We start from the raw sequence: 15,673 nt of genomic DNA, 5'->3' as shown, positions 1-15,673 counted from the left end.
TTCCATGATGTGCTGAGCTGCATCCACAACTCTCTGGAGTTTCTTAAGTTTTCATTTGAGGCAGTTGCCATAGCAGCTATTCTGTACTCAGAAAAAATACTTTCTATGATGTATAAAAAGTGATGAGAGTCACAGGGATAAGTCATACTTCTTTAGGCTACTAAGGAAGTCGAAATACTGGTGTATTTTCCTGGCCATGGCTACATAGTTGGACCAGGACAAATTATTGGTTATGTTCACTTCCAGGAACTTGAAGCTCTCAACCTTTTGACCTGAGCACCATTAATGTAAACAGTGGTTTGTGCAATGCCACCCTTCCTGAAGCTCTTTTGTCTTGCTGATATTGAGAGTAAGGATGTGTCATGACACTCTGCCACTAGGCTCTCTGTCTTGTTCCTGTACTTGGATTTATTGTAATTTGAGATGTGGATATTTAGGTGGTGTCATCTGCATATTTGTAGGTAATATGGGTAATACAATTGTGAATGTATAAGGAGTAGAGTGAGGGGCTGGAGACACAACCTTGTGGAGGAATTTCTGCCTATCCTTCCCGATTACTGACTGTTGGTCAAGAAGTCAAAGATCAGGTTGTAAAGGGAGGAGTTGAGTTTTATCCTATCAACACATTCATGAATCCTAACAGATAAGAAAATCTATTATTATCTGAGGCTAGGAAACTGGAGATGAGTTAGATTGGAATAATAGCATTGAAGATGGAGAGGGTAGTCAATAAATATTACCTGAAATAGGCGTCTTCACTATCCACATGTTCCAGGGATGAGTGTATGGTCAAAGGAAAGGCAGGTGCCATGGATCTGTTTCTGCATAAGCAAGTTGCAATGGCTCAAGGATGCCTGGGAGGCTAGAGGTCACACTTGCCATGAGCATCCCCTTAAGAACTTCATGATGGTGGATGTCACCATCAGTTGCAAGCATCTGTAATTCTGTCTGGGTGATACATGTGTGATTTGCTGCACCAAGGTGCAGATCGAAGGAAATTTCCCCTATGGTAACTTGTTTAGTAATAAAACAATAGTTTAACATTGACCTATTAGTACAGTACATTTATCAAAAAATATACCTTTATTTGTAATGCGGTTGTCTCATATGTTAGTATTTATAAAAGTGATGATTCAATGTAGGTTAGAATGGGTATCATGTGATAATATATCAATAGAGTCAAAATTGATATAATATTGTCCCTGTAGTTAAAGGGCAAACGTTTCTAGACAAGGGACCGTAAGGAAAAGGCCACAGCTCCAGGAGCGATGCTCAGGAGTGCACCACTATGACTGAAATTACCTTACTGTCGGCATTGCCTCATGCTAAAGTCAGTTTTATCGTTTTATGTAGAGTAAAAAAAAAGTCACATTTGTAGCTTTGAGCATTAAAACTTACTCTTGTCTGGTTAGCACATATGGAAATTCTAATTCCAACTGACATACGTATTCCAGTTTGCCAACCAAAGGCCAATAACCATAAAGAGCATAATTGTTAAACTTCAGCAGGTATTGGTTTAAATTCTTAAGTCAAGAAAAGGTTGAACATTGAATTTTTAAAAATTCTTGTCTAATAGCCGCAATGGAAAACGGGAGCTATGGGGATGAGCGTGCAAGGGCATAGGCATCCTTCCCACCTCATAGATAGAGCAGCCCGTTTTCATACATTATGATGGTGGGAATACATTAATGAGATAGCTGGTTGTGTCAAGCTGGGTCCGTCCACCAAAACGGAATGATGTCCTGGGATTGAGATAAATGGCTGTAAACAACAACAATCATTGAGCTAGATGCTATGTGTGACATCAACCAATAGTGACCTTTCTTCCTACTTTGTACTGACCCCAGTTTTACCTGAGTTCCTGAAGGTTACACTCTATGCTGATGTGAATGTAATCACTATCACCTTAAGATTTCATGTGTTTTATTAATGTTTTGTAAAAAGTAGTAATGAGCCCTATGGTTCAGCAGAATCTTTTCTAAGAACCCACTATTGGAAGGTAGAACAGACCCAAGGGGCAGTTATACCTGTTCCTTTCCCTAGGGTCCCCGTAACTTCTGTGCTAAGTTATCCTGGATATGTTACGGACCCACACCAGTGTAATTGATGGTCCACTGCATTCCAACAAGGGCTAACTTGCTAATTAAACAAACCACTTCAGAAAATAGTTCAAACAATGTTTCAACAGGAACTCTTTCAGAGCATGTGGAGATGGATGTTGACTGAGCTGATATCCCTAAAAAGGATTTTAAAATGCATTTGTGTTGATGCAATGCAGTTATAATTTTACTCACTTGGATAGATTTTCAACTTACTTATGAAATAAGAGCGGTGGACCATAGAAACTTCTGATCCGGCTCACTCATTCAATTTTATGCCTGAACTCTTCCTTCAGTTTCCAATTCCTTGTTTCTCTCTATTCAAATATCCATCACTGTCCTTTCTGAAGATACTCAATGACTAATCATCCACAGCCCTGTGGGATTCCGAAGTTGAAATGTATATAATTCTTTGCAGGAAGAAAAGTCTCCCTATTTTGAAACTTTTCTAATCTAATGGCTACAATCCCTGATTCTGAGATAATATTGCTGTCTCTTCTTTCATCCTCCATTATCTGTCTAGCTCTTCACGTGCTCCTCCTCCAGGTGTTGCCCATGACAGGTCAGTGCTTTTATACGTGCAGCATCCGGCAGACCTTCATCAATCTCGCCACGCTTCCTGCTGAGCACCGCTGAGTCATCTAGGCCAAGGAAACAATGTTAGACGATGTCAGTGGCCTGCTCTATCACATTCCTTGTGTAGCATCATTCTCTTTGTGTGCCTGAATGAAAGCATTGCTACTCTAGCTAGGATTCTGCCATTAACTCAGTTGGAGACCCTAATGGACGTGAAAGGGTGTGAAGTGTGAAATCTCTTTTGGTTGAGATACAAGATGGAGTTGACAATGGAATGTGCAGGCAATTAATTGCTTCCTGCATCTTGTCATTACACAACTTTTAAATTTTCACTGACATACAAAATAGATATAGAAATATAAAGTCATAGCACAGAAACAGGCTCTTTGGCCCACCTAGTCTAAGCTGAACCATTTAAACTGCCTCCTCCCATCGACGTGCACTGAGACCACAGCCATCCACGTACCGATCCAAAAATTCTCTTAAATGTTGAAATCAAGCTCGCATGCACCACTTGGGCTGGAAACTCATTCCACACTCCCACTACCCTCTGAGTGAAGAATCTTCCCCTCATATTCCCCTTAAACCTTTCACATTTCACCCTTAACCCATGACCTCTAGTTGTAGTCTCACCCAAGCTCAGCAGAAAAAGCCATTTTACATTTACCCTACATATACTCGTCATAATTTTGTATACCTCCATCAAATCTCCCCTCAGTCTTCTACATTCCAATAAATAAAGTCCCAACCTACTCAATCTTTCCTTAAACTCTGGTCCTCCTGACCCAGCAACATTCTTGTAAATTTTCTCAGTACTCTTTCAACCTTATTTACATCTTTCCTATAGATAGGTGACTAACACTGCACACAAAATTAGGCCTCACCAGTGTCTCTAACAACTTCAACATATATCCCTTCTCCTGTACTTAATATTTTGATTTATGAAGGTCAATATGTCAAAAGCTTCCTTTACAACCCTATCTACACATGACACTACTTTCAAAGAATTAAGGACCTGTATTCCCAGATCCCTTTGTTCTACTGCACTCCTCAGTCCCCTACCGTTCACTGTGTAAGACCTACCCTGGTTGGTCCTAACAACACCTCACATTTGTCTGCATTAAACTCCATCTGCCATTTTTCAGCCCATTTTCCAGCTGGTCCAGATCCCGCTGCAAGCCATGATAGCCTTCCTCGCTGTCCACTACTCCCCTAATCTTGATGTCACCCACAAATTTGTTGATCCAATTAACCACATTATAATCCCAATTGTTGATATAAATGATAAAGAGTAACACCGATTCCTGCGGCATTCCACTAGTCACAGGCTCCAGTCAGAGAGGCAGCCATCTACTATCACTCTCTGGCTTCTCCCTCAAAGCCAGTGTCTAATCCTATTTACTACCTCATCCTGAATGCCGAGCGACTCAACCTTCTTGACTAAATTCCTATGGGGGACCTTGTCAAATGCCTTTTGCTCAAATCCATGTAGACGACATCCACTGCCTTGCCTTCATCAACTTTCCTGGTAACTTCCTCAGGGAACTCTGTAAGTTTGGTTAGACATGACCTACCATGCACAAAGCCATGCTGACTATTCTTAACTATTCAGTGTCGATCCAAATTCAAGTCCCTTCGAATACTTTCCATTAACTTTCTCACTACTGATGTCAGGCTGTCTGGTCTGTAATTTCATTATACGAGATGATGATGCAGCCAAATATCTGGATACCAAAATAATCATCTTAAAATCAAATGCTTCCATATTTCATTGAATGTTCACATTTTATGCAGGCATTGATTGACTTACGCTAAAAGATTTACTATTTCCATACAAATAAGGACCCAGGAATTTATTATTAATTAAAGAGATGTAATTAACTGAAAGTTGCTTTGACGTCTAGTCTAACTTATGTGAAATCTTATTTATGAGTAAGTAAACAAAGACACTCAGAGAGTAAAAATATCTGAATCCACATTTGTTTGTTAACATAAGTTAACATATTGTCCACATAAGTGTAACAATGTCAAGCAAGTTGATTGGTATTGTCCTAGCTTTTGGTTTGACAGCATTTGTGGAAAGTAGAATAGTTAATGTTTGGTCCAGAACACTTCATCAGAACTGGGAACACAAGGAAACAGGTTTCATTCTCAGAGAAGTCTGGGGGGAAGATATTTCAAACAAAGGGAATCTCCGATAGAGTCAGATTAGATGACTGAATATAGCAGTTAAAATCAGATTTAAGTGAGACACAAGAAGCTGCAGATGCTGGAATCTGGAGCAACACACAAGATGCAGGAGGGACTCAGCAGGACAGGCAGTACCTATGGAGGAAAATCGAGAGTTGATATTTCAGGTTGAGACCCTTCATCAGGACTGAAACACAGAAGGAAGGCAGGCAGTATAGAAAGGTGGAGGGAAGTGGTGGAGCAAAATCTGGCAGGCGAGTCGTAGATCCCAGTGAGGAAAGGTGATAGGCAGAAGAGTGAAGGGAGAGTATGAATAGTGCTAGAAGCTGGGAGGCGATAGGTGGAAGCAAGTAGCAGCTGAAGATAATGGAATCTGATAGCAGAGGAGAGGAAGATAAAATTAAACTTATTTTTCTGTCTGATATGCTGCTCGTGGTAAGGTGGGACAAGCTGATGCACCATCAATAACTCTCTCTGAGACGTGAAGGCAAGATATTGGCTTTTATTGACTGGAAGAAAGAACAAGCAGTAGTTGACCACCATACTACATCCTGGAGACTGAGGGCCGGGCTCAGGCCTCAATCGCCTTTATACCGGGGTCTGTGGGAGGAGCCACAGGAGCGGTCAGCGGGGTCGTGTCCAGACAGGTATATGTAGTTCACCACACAAGCATACAAAAGAAAGGAAAAACTGACTATAGAGATTACATGCAGAAATGGCCAGTTCCAATACAAACAGAAAGAGAGAATTTGTTACCTAAACATAAAGAATTAGATATTCTTTCATGAAGGTTGCAATGTACCTGGACAGAAAATAAAGCATAATGCATTAGCCTTACATTAGGCTGTGTTGTAACACTACAGGAGCCTACAAACAGAAAGTCAGTGTGGGAGTGGAACAGTAATTAAAGTGACAGGAAAGAGAGAATTCATGGTCATTTTTGCAGACTGAATGCTAGGGCACTACAAAGCAAGCACTCAGTCTGCATTATGACCACCTAATACAGTACACTAGACTGGAAACACATAGACAATGCAACATTGAAAGGTACAGCACAGTACAGCCCATTCAGTAAAAGAACAATTTAACCCTTCCTACCGCATAGCCCTCCATCTTCATCCATCCTTTTGCCTTTCTAAATCTCTTAAAGGAAGTGCCGGAGATATAGCTGAATGGAACACGCAGCAACAGTGAAGACATTTTTGAGTTCTGTATGAGGGTGGGAAAAGCATCAATGCGGTTGTCCACAAACTAGAGAAACAACAGGGGGGGGTGGGACTGGAACAATGACTGCTATATGTATCCTGTAGAAATACAAGGTAATCTCAATCTGTGTGAGCGCCCGTAGCTACACTTCTGATCTGGAGAAAGTGAACAAGATGCAGGAGAAGTTCAATGTATGGATAGTCACCCATATTCTTTTACAGCACATAAGTTGATTGGTAAATGTGATAAATCGGCTTCTCCTGACTACGACAGCCAAAAGCTGAAGAAACTAATGTCAGGTTGGAGGCTATCCTGAAGGAATATGAGGTGCTGTTCCTCCAACCTGAGAATGGCCTTATTGTAGAGTGACAGTAGAGGAGACAGTGTGAAATGTTGGAGTGTGAATAGGAGGTCCTGTACCTCACAGTGCAATTGGATTTTTGATTTCCTCACTTGCAGATACCTATCAATTTGGATTGACAACATCTCCTCCACAATCTCCATCAGCACAGGAGCCTCTACTCCTGTGGCTGTAGAGCCTCCTGCTCTATTTGCTTTACACTTATGACCGTGTGACGAAGTACAGCTCCAAGACCATATTTAAGTTTCCTGATGACACCACTGTCATAGGCTGCATCAAAGGTGATGACGAATCAGCATGAAGGAGGGAGATTAAAAGTCTGGATGAGTGGTGCCCAAGCAAAAACTTCTTATTCAATGTCAGCAAGACTAGATTGTTGACTTCAGAAGGAGAAAACCAGAGGTCCACATGCCAGTCCTCATCGAGGGATCAGAGGCCGAGAGGATCAGCAACTTTAAATTCCTCAGTGTTATCCTTTCAGAGGACCTGTCCTGGGCCCAGCTCGCAAGTGCTATTACGAAGAAACCATGGCAGCACCTCTTCTTCTTTAGAAGTTTGTTAAGATTCAGCATGATATCTAAAACTTTGATAAACTACTATAGATGTGTGATGGAGAGAATATTGACTGGTTGTATCAATCTGTGTGAGCGCCCGTAGCTACACTTCTGATCTGGAGAAAGTGAACAAGATGCAGGAGAAGTTCAATGTATGGATAGTCACCCATATTCTTTTACAGCACATAAGTTGATTGGTAAATGTGATAAATCGGCTTCTCCTGACTACGACAGCCAAAAGCTGAAGAAACTAATGTACATGCCGTCAGGTTGGAGGCTATCCCGAAGGAATATGAGGTGCTGTTCCTCCAACCTGAGAATGGCCTTAGTGTAGAGTGACAGTAGAGGAGACTTAGTGTGAAACGTTGGAGTGTGAATAGCCCTTGAATGGAAAATTCTACAAAATGTTGTGGATGTGACCCAGTTCATCACAGGTAAAGCCCTCCCCACATTGAGCAGCATCCATCATCAGGGACCCCCGCCACCCAAGTCATGGTCTCTTCTCACTGCTGCCATCAGGAAGAAGGTACAGGAGTCTCAGGACTCACACCACCAGGCTGAGGAACAGTTACTACCCCTCAACCATCGGGCTCTTGAACTTCATTGAACTTCACTTGCCCCAACACTGAACTGTTCCTGCAATGTATGGATTCACTTTCAAGGACTCTTCATATTTTTTGATATTTATTGCTTAGTTTTGACTTTTTTTTCAATTGTATTTGCACAGTTTGTTGTCCACCCTTAGTCTTTCATTGATTGTATTATGGTTCTTGGATTTACTGAGTCTGGTCACAAGAAAATGAATCTCAGGGTTTTATATCGTGACATATATGTACTTTGATAATAAATTTGCTTTTGAACTTAGAACTTTTAATTATCCTCATTTGTATATTTGGTGCCTGTAATAAATGTGAATGATTTCCTGAGGAAAATCATTTAAGTGGAGTAGACGGTTAAATTAAAATTCCTCTGCTGGGAGAGGGTTTTGCTTCGATTGAATTTGAAAAGTTGGACTTTAAATTTCAGGTTTAAAAAGCAACTGGTTCCTGTCAGGACTTGTCTATGGAATGGGAGATTGCTTGGTTTATTAGTAACTTAGCAATAAAGAGAACTGTGTTGTAAATGGAGTGGCCATTGTTGGAATGGGCCAATGTACTTTTCACTTTAAGAGGACGATAGTGTGTAACGGCGACTCCTTTGCTTACATCTTCAGAAACAGCTGTATTTCTATCTTTAATATCCCTAATTTTCCCTTTCAGGGTTCTTTTGAAGACCCTGACCTGGAGTTACACGCTGACTTTGATTGTTTGCAGGAATAGGACCCATTCTCGGGGTCTCACGACTGGCTGTTGTTTGATATACCAAGGATGTGGCCTAGAAGACGAGTGCGCCTTCGGGGTTCGGGGATTTCGTGGCTCTGGAGATGGACGAACTCGAGATCGATGCCTCCACAGGAAATTAGTGTGTCGTGGGAGACGGAAGATCGAAAGCAGCAAAATAGCTGCTGGCTGTGCGCCCAGAAATCCAAGTTCTTTGAGCACAGAGCTCGGAAAAAGTGATGCAACAGACTTATAACAAACAACTTGCTTATTTACGATGTTAAGTCTCCCCTCTCGCTGAGAAACGGAGACACCTCTTTTTCCCTAATTAGGGAGAGAGAGCAAGAGAGAGCCTGTGGTATGTCGAAATACTGGGTGAATGAGTAGTCTTTGGGGTACTGCAGGCCTGTGTCCTTATTGATGCCTTTCAGCACGCTTGAGTGCTCGCTGGGGGGCACCGATGCTTTTTTTGCTGGTGGGGGAGTGGGGATCATTGTTTTACTCTCGCTTATGCCTGGGTGGGGGGAGCTGGGGGACTTTGGGGTTCTACCATTTAATTGTCATTCATTTTTTGGGGCATTCCTCTGTTTTAGTGGATGGTTGCAAAGAAAAAGAATTTCAGGATGTAAGGGTTAATATAAGTTAGAGCAGGGTTCCCCTGTGGCCATTCCCTCACAAAAAGTATACTCTTTTGAATACTGCTGGGGAGCATAACCTACCAGACCAGTGGACCTGTGGCCAGCTCTGAGGCTTAGCAGAGAAGGGTTAAGGCAGGTAGGGTGAAAGTAATAGAAAACTCAGTAGTTAGGGGGATGGACAAGAGATTCTGTTACCATGAAAGAGACACCAGGGTAGTGTGTTGCCTTCCTGGTGCTAGAGCAGCTGGAGAATACAGGGTAAGCTGCCAGAGGACATGGTGCTTATTAGCACCAAAGGCATAGGTAGACAGGGGGAAGTATAGGGAGTGAGAGAAGAGGCTGAAGTGCAGGACCTCCAATCTGGATTACTACCAGAGCCACATGCTAGTTAGGGCAGGAATAGGATGATAGTACAGATGTATGAGTAATTGAATTAGAGCAAAGGGCAGGGTTTCAGGTCCTTGGATAATTGAAATCTGTTAGGGGGCAGGTGTGACCTGTACAAGAGGGACAGGTTGGACCAATATCATAGCTTGGAAGTTCACTAGTGTTATTTGGGAGGGTTTAAGCAAGTTTGGCAGGGGGACACGAACCAGAGCACCAGGTCAGAAGATGGAGGGATGGAGAGGAAGGTAGATGTCAGGGCCAGTAAATACAGGCAGGATCAAAGTAATAGATGTGATAGGAAAAATAGTTTGAAATCCATATATTTTAGTACTATGAGTATTACAGATTAAGGAGACGCTCTTAACAGCATGGAACAGTACATAGAACTATGATGTTGTGGTCATTACAGAGACTTGGCTGAGAGAGGGCCAGGAATGAGTGCTTAATATTCCAGGGTCTCAATGTTTCAGAAAAGGTAGAGAAGGATGTAAAAGAGATGGGAGAGTTACACTACTAAATCAGGGACACTTTTACAGCTGCATTAAGAGGGGACATAATGGAGGGCTAGTCCACTGAGTCTACATTGATACAATTCAAAAATAGGGAGGGTGCAATCACACTGATGGGATTGTGCTACAGGCCACCCAATACCTACTCGGACATTGAGAGCCAGATATGCAGGCAGGTTAAGTTAAGGTGTTGCTGCTATAGGGACTTCAACTTCCCTAACATAAACCAAGGCTTTCTTAGTGCAAGTGGTTTAGCTGGGGCAGAATTCGTTGGGTGCATCCAGGAGGGTTTCTTAAATCAATATGTAGAAAGTCCAATGAGAGGAGGGGCTGTTCTGGGCCTAGTGTTGGACAATGAGCCTGGCCAGGTCACCAAACATTCGGTGGGTAAACAATTCGAAACAGTGAACCTCACTGTAAGTTTTAAGATAACTATAGATAAGGATAAGTATGTACTTTGCAGGAGAGTACTGAATTGGAGCAGGTCAAATCACAAGAGGATCAGGCAGGAATTGGGGATAGTTAAATGGTTGAAGCTATTTTTCAGCAAGTCTTCATCTGACATGTGAAGGGTGCTTAGAAGCCAGCTGCACACAGCACAGCACATGTATGTTCCAGTAAGGAGGAAGGCCAAGGACTGCAAAATAAGAGAACCTTGGATGTCAAGGGAGGTGAGGAATTTAGTCAAGAGGAAAACGTAAAAGCATGGAAAACTTCGGAAGCTAGAATCAAACAGAGCCCTGGAAGATTATCGAAGAACCAGGAAAGAGCTCAAGAAATAAATTAGGCATACCAGAAAGGGTCATGAAAAGTCCTTGGCAAGTCAGATTAAAGGAGCGGAGAGCAACACACACCTTCACTGTGACGCACACCGGGGAACCCAAGATGCCTTAGCCAAGGGAGGATGGGCACCATGGCAGATGCCGCTGGAGCAAGACGAAGGTCAAAGGGCCTTGATGATCTGAACCTCAAGGTCTATCCTGAACCTCCCCAGATACAACGGCACCAGCCGCCTGGAGCCACACCTGGCGCAAGTCAAACTTGCCTCATGGCACAATAGATGGAGCCCCTCCGAGACAGTGGTGACTGTGCGACGATGAGAGGGAAGAGGAGGATGCGCATCGCAGCAGAGGAAACGCAGTGGAGCACGAGGTGTGACTCGCCGACATCCGAGAGTCCTGCGTCATTAGCTGGGACCTGCTGTCCCGCTGGAGGGCCCGTGTGGATGTGTCAGGGACAACACTCTACCTCAGTGCTGAAGTACTGGTTCTCCAGCAGGGCAGCTCCAGGAAGTGGAGGCAGCAGGGGCAACAACCACCACCGGATTCACAGCGGCCCACAGCACTGCAGCACACCCGGCAGAAGCCCAATGCAGCTCAGTTGAACCACAGGCAAGCGACAGTGACAGCCTGCGACAACCTCCCCACTATGGACCAAGAGCAGCTGCACTGCGAGCAGGTGAGCGATTCCTTGCTGGTCCGGGTAAGGGAATGGCTGATCATGGGTCTCTGCCCTGGACTCAGAGACCAGAGCCCTATACTCGCAGCGGGGAACGCTGGAGGTGTGTGATGGGTTGGTGTTCCGGTGGTGGCAGTTGTCCGATGGTAACAGACATCTCTTGCAGCTAGTGGTCCCTTGGGGGCTCCGCACCATGGTGCTGCGATTAGTGCATGGGCTGGTGAGGGCCAGCCATCTCGGAGTTGCAAAGACGTTGGGAAGGCTGCGTGAATGCCTGGGAACAGGCCAGACGTGGAGATGTTCGTGCACTGCTGCGAAGCTTGCAAGTCCCAGAAGATGCTGGGCCGTCAGTCTGGGGTGCCAATGCAACGGTGCCCGGTTGGGGCCCCAGTATAAGCCTACTGCCCCTCCCGCACGAAGGGACTATCTCCCAGGCTTGGAAGCTGCTGGAAGGGGCCGGGAGAGGTGCTCGACCGCACCTCCGATGTGGTATATCAGGCAGTGGTGCTGCACTGAGACCGACTGGCACTGTGTCAGGCCTTGGCCACCACTGACCCAGCGAGACAGAAGGAAGGAACACTCTGAGTGCCCTGCCTCTTGCCTCACACAGACAGGTGGCAGCGTCAACGCCCATCAGGACTTTTGGACTTTGTTATGGTCTCTGGGGTTGCCGGGGATGGCTGACCCCTCGGATGGGGGCAGTGTGATGCTCCAGGGAGGCATGGTCGACAGCCTGCCCCTGCATTTCTGTTTATTATTCTTGTGTTAAAATGCTTTTGTGGGATTACGGTGGAAAGTTCTAGTTCATTTATTGGTACGATTTAGCTTGGGTTATACAGTTATTCGCTTGTGTATTTGTGGATCATTGGGGTGTGTGATGGTCACCTCTCCCATCTGTTTGAGACTGGTGAGGTTCACTCTCTGGGTCACGGTATCCAGTCTGCTTGTGTTTATCACAATAAAACGGTTGTTGAGTTCAACTAACTTTGTCGTCTGTCATTATGGACCAAATGCTCACCACGATACTTTCATTCAGGTCATGTACATGTAACACAAACAGCAGAGATCCCAGTACAGATAGAAGTGAGTAGGGACTGGAATTTCATAGTGAAACTGAGGCGATCGGGGCAGGAGACTTTAAGTGATTGAAGTGCTCAAGAACGAGTGAAATTTCACGGATGTAGGTGGGAAAGGACTGAACCAAGGGTGACAATCTCTACCTCCCTGAATCTTCAGGGATCCTGCAAACTTGACAAATCAGCATAACTTTTCTTTTCTGGTGAAGGTCATGAGGTCATTTTCTCTCTCCTTGTGTTCAGAACTTCTATCGTGGCTTTTATGCCAAGTGGGAAGTGAGCATACAGACATCCCACCCTGCAAAAACTCATTTCACGGAGGTAGCACCCCCTCCCCCTCCAAAGCTGTATGTAATGCTTTGTTTAGTGATTTTGTCTAATCTGTAAACCAAGTTGGGTATATGCAGAAAATGTGACATTAAAATATGTACTTATATTATATTATCATGGAGTCAATTTTATTTTATTGCAATTTTAAGCAAGTCTACAGGGAGTTTGGCCTCATCATGTAGGACACCAATTGTGTAGCTCCTTAGCAGCTAGCCAGCTAGTTTAAATAACGTTAGCTATGCTAATGAACAAATGACACCTGTTAAACTCACCTCAACTTGTCTTTTACAGTCATTTAACCCACCATGGGCAATAGAAAAGTCACTGTTGCAAACAGTGCAGCGAGCAACACTGTCATTATTTTTGAGGTCGACTGTAAAGCCCGCCCACAGTGAAAACTGATAGGTCTACTTAGCACGAAGAGAGACCAATCAGGATGCTCCCTCTCGCTCTCGCTCTTCCTCTCCCTCTCCCTCTCTGTCTCAAAAAAACCGATTTCCGGGATATTGTATATAACTTGCGAGCATCAGGGAGCCAGTATAGATGTGTGGGAGACTCCCGGAACTTCCAGGAGAGGTGGGATGTCTGAGCATATATTAATAAAAGATTATGACTAGAAGTCTGGCTGTGAACTGAAAGCAGTCATCTATCACAATAGATTTTATGCTACAAATTCATCATGTGATGCTTAAAAAGTGTGTGATAAGCAATTGAATTTCTGGGCTCACAAGTGTGAACCACAAAACAATGAATGGCATTGACAAAGCTGATGAAGAGCACAAAGAAACAGATCAATGGATCGCCACACGATCAGGATCAAGTTGAAAACACCTGGAAGGGTATGAGTTATATTCGCACTGTTCTGCAGGTGTTTACTTCACAAGAAGGTGCCCCAAGTTTATATGACACCTCCTTGATTCAGAGTATCACTCAGTTCTGACTGGACTACAGAATAACAATATCAGAGTAGACATGTACTCATAACCTGAGGTCATTAAAATCCATGAAGAAGTCTTGCTTGAAATCACAAATTCAGAGCAATGGAATGGAATGATGAAATAAACAGTAGCAACTAATGAAAAACATACAAATAAAAACTTGTTTATTTGTTCTAAATTCAAAGCAAGCGATTGCAGGCTAGCAGATAATGTGAACTGGCCTGGTGAGGAGGCAGTAGGGGTGCAAACCTTGTGCCTGAACAAATTGGCTCAAGGCACATCTATTACTAATTCATGGGCCTCACTTAAATGAGACGAACAAGCTGGGCATCCCCAGGCAAATCTCTGGCAAGGAGGCTTTGAATGTCAGGCACCGAAGCCACAGCAACTCGTTATGAGTCGGGATTCAAGCCCTTTTGTGGAAATCAATTGATTTCAGGAATATCTGGCCTATGACCATTCAAAGTAGAGAAGATGTCCTCTATTTCATTTCGTTTGAGTATGACAAAGGAATTATCAATGTAAATTACCTGGGATTTGGGCTTGAAGACCAGAAGTGCAATCTTTTCTAGCTTTTGCATAGCAGCCTTGGCAGTAAAACCTGATATCTTTGATCCCTTTGGTGTTCCTTTGAGTTGTTTATAAATCTGCCCAGCTATTGAATTTGAAATGTGTTGACAGACAAAGGTAAAGTACTTCACCTATACTGCAAGGTTTCAGTGTCTACACTCTATGTTCGGCTTCCATTAGTAGTTCATACATGATTTCTCTTGCCAGGTCTAGGTTAATTGAGGTAAACAGTACAGTGACATTGAAAAAATAAATATGATTTTATCTTCAATCTTTTGTGCCTTTTATCTTGTCTAAGAATTGTTGTGCACTGTTGGCAGAGTGTTGGGACCATAATCCACTGTACGGAGCCATGATCCACTGTACAGAGACTTGATCCACTGTATGGAAACACAATCCACTGTACAGAGACACAATCCACTGTACAGAGACACGATCCACTGTACAGAGAGATGATCCACTGTACAGAGAGATGATCCACTGTACGGAGCCATGATCCACTGTACGGAGACTTGATCCACTGTATGGAAACACAATCCACTGTACAGAGACACGATCCACTGTACAGAGAGATGATCCACTGTACGGAACCATGATCCACTGTACAGAGTCATGATCCACTGTACAGAGAGATGATCCACTGTATGGAAACACAATCCACTGTACGGAGACACAATCCACTGTACAGAGACACGATCCGCTGTACAGAGAGATGATCCACTGTACAGAGCCATGATCGACTGTACAGAGTCACGATCCACTGTACGGAGCCATGATCCACTGTACGGAGACTTGATCCATTGTATGGAAACACAATCCACTGTACAGAGACACAATCCACTGTACGGAGACACGATCCATTGTACAGGGACTTGATCCACTGTACAGAGGATTAATCCAGTGTAGAGACTTGATCCACTGTACGGAGATATGATCCACTGTATGGAGACATGATCCACTGTACAGAGAAACAATCCCCTGTACAGAGATATGATCCACTGTACTGAGACATGATCCCCTGTACAGAGACATGATCCAATGTACAGAGGATTGATCCAGTGTAGAGACATGATCCACTGTACAGAGACATGAACCACTCTACAGAGTCATGATCCACTGTGCAGAGCCATGATCCACTGTACAGAGACATGATCCACTGTACAGTGCCATAATCCACTGTACGGATAATTAATCCACTGTAGAGAGATATGAACCACTCTACAGAGTCATGATCCACTGTGCAGAGCCATGATCCACTGTACAGTGACTTGATCCACTGTACAGAGCCATGATCCGCTGTACAGATAATTAATCCTGTGTACAGAGACATGAACCTCTGTACAGAGACACAATCTAATGTACAGAGACACAATCCACTGTACAGAGACATGATCCACTATGCAGAGACACAATCCACTTTGCGAAGCCATGATGCACTGTACAGAGACTTGATCCACTGTAC

This window comes from Hemitrygon akajei, chromosome 13, assembly GCF_048418815.1.
Source record: "Hemitrygon akajei chromosome 13, sHemAka1.3, whole genome shotgun sequence".
In the NCBI taxonomy this organism is placed as follows: domain Eukaryota; kingdom Metazoa; phylum Chordata; class Chondrichthyes; order Myliobatiformes; family Dasyatidae; genus Hemitrygon; species Hemitrygon akajei.
Note: the sequence above shows the minus strand (reverse complement) of the source record.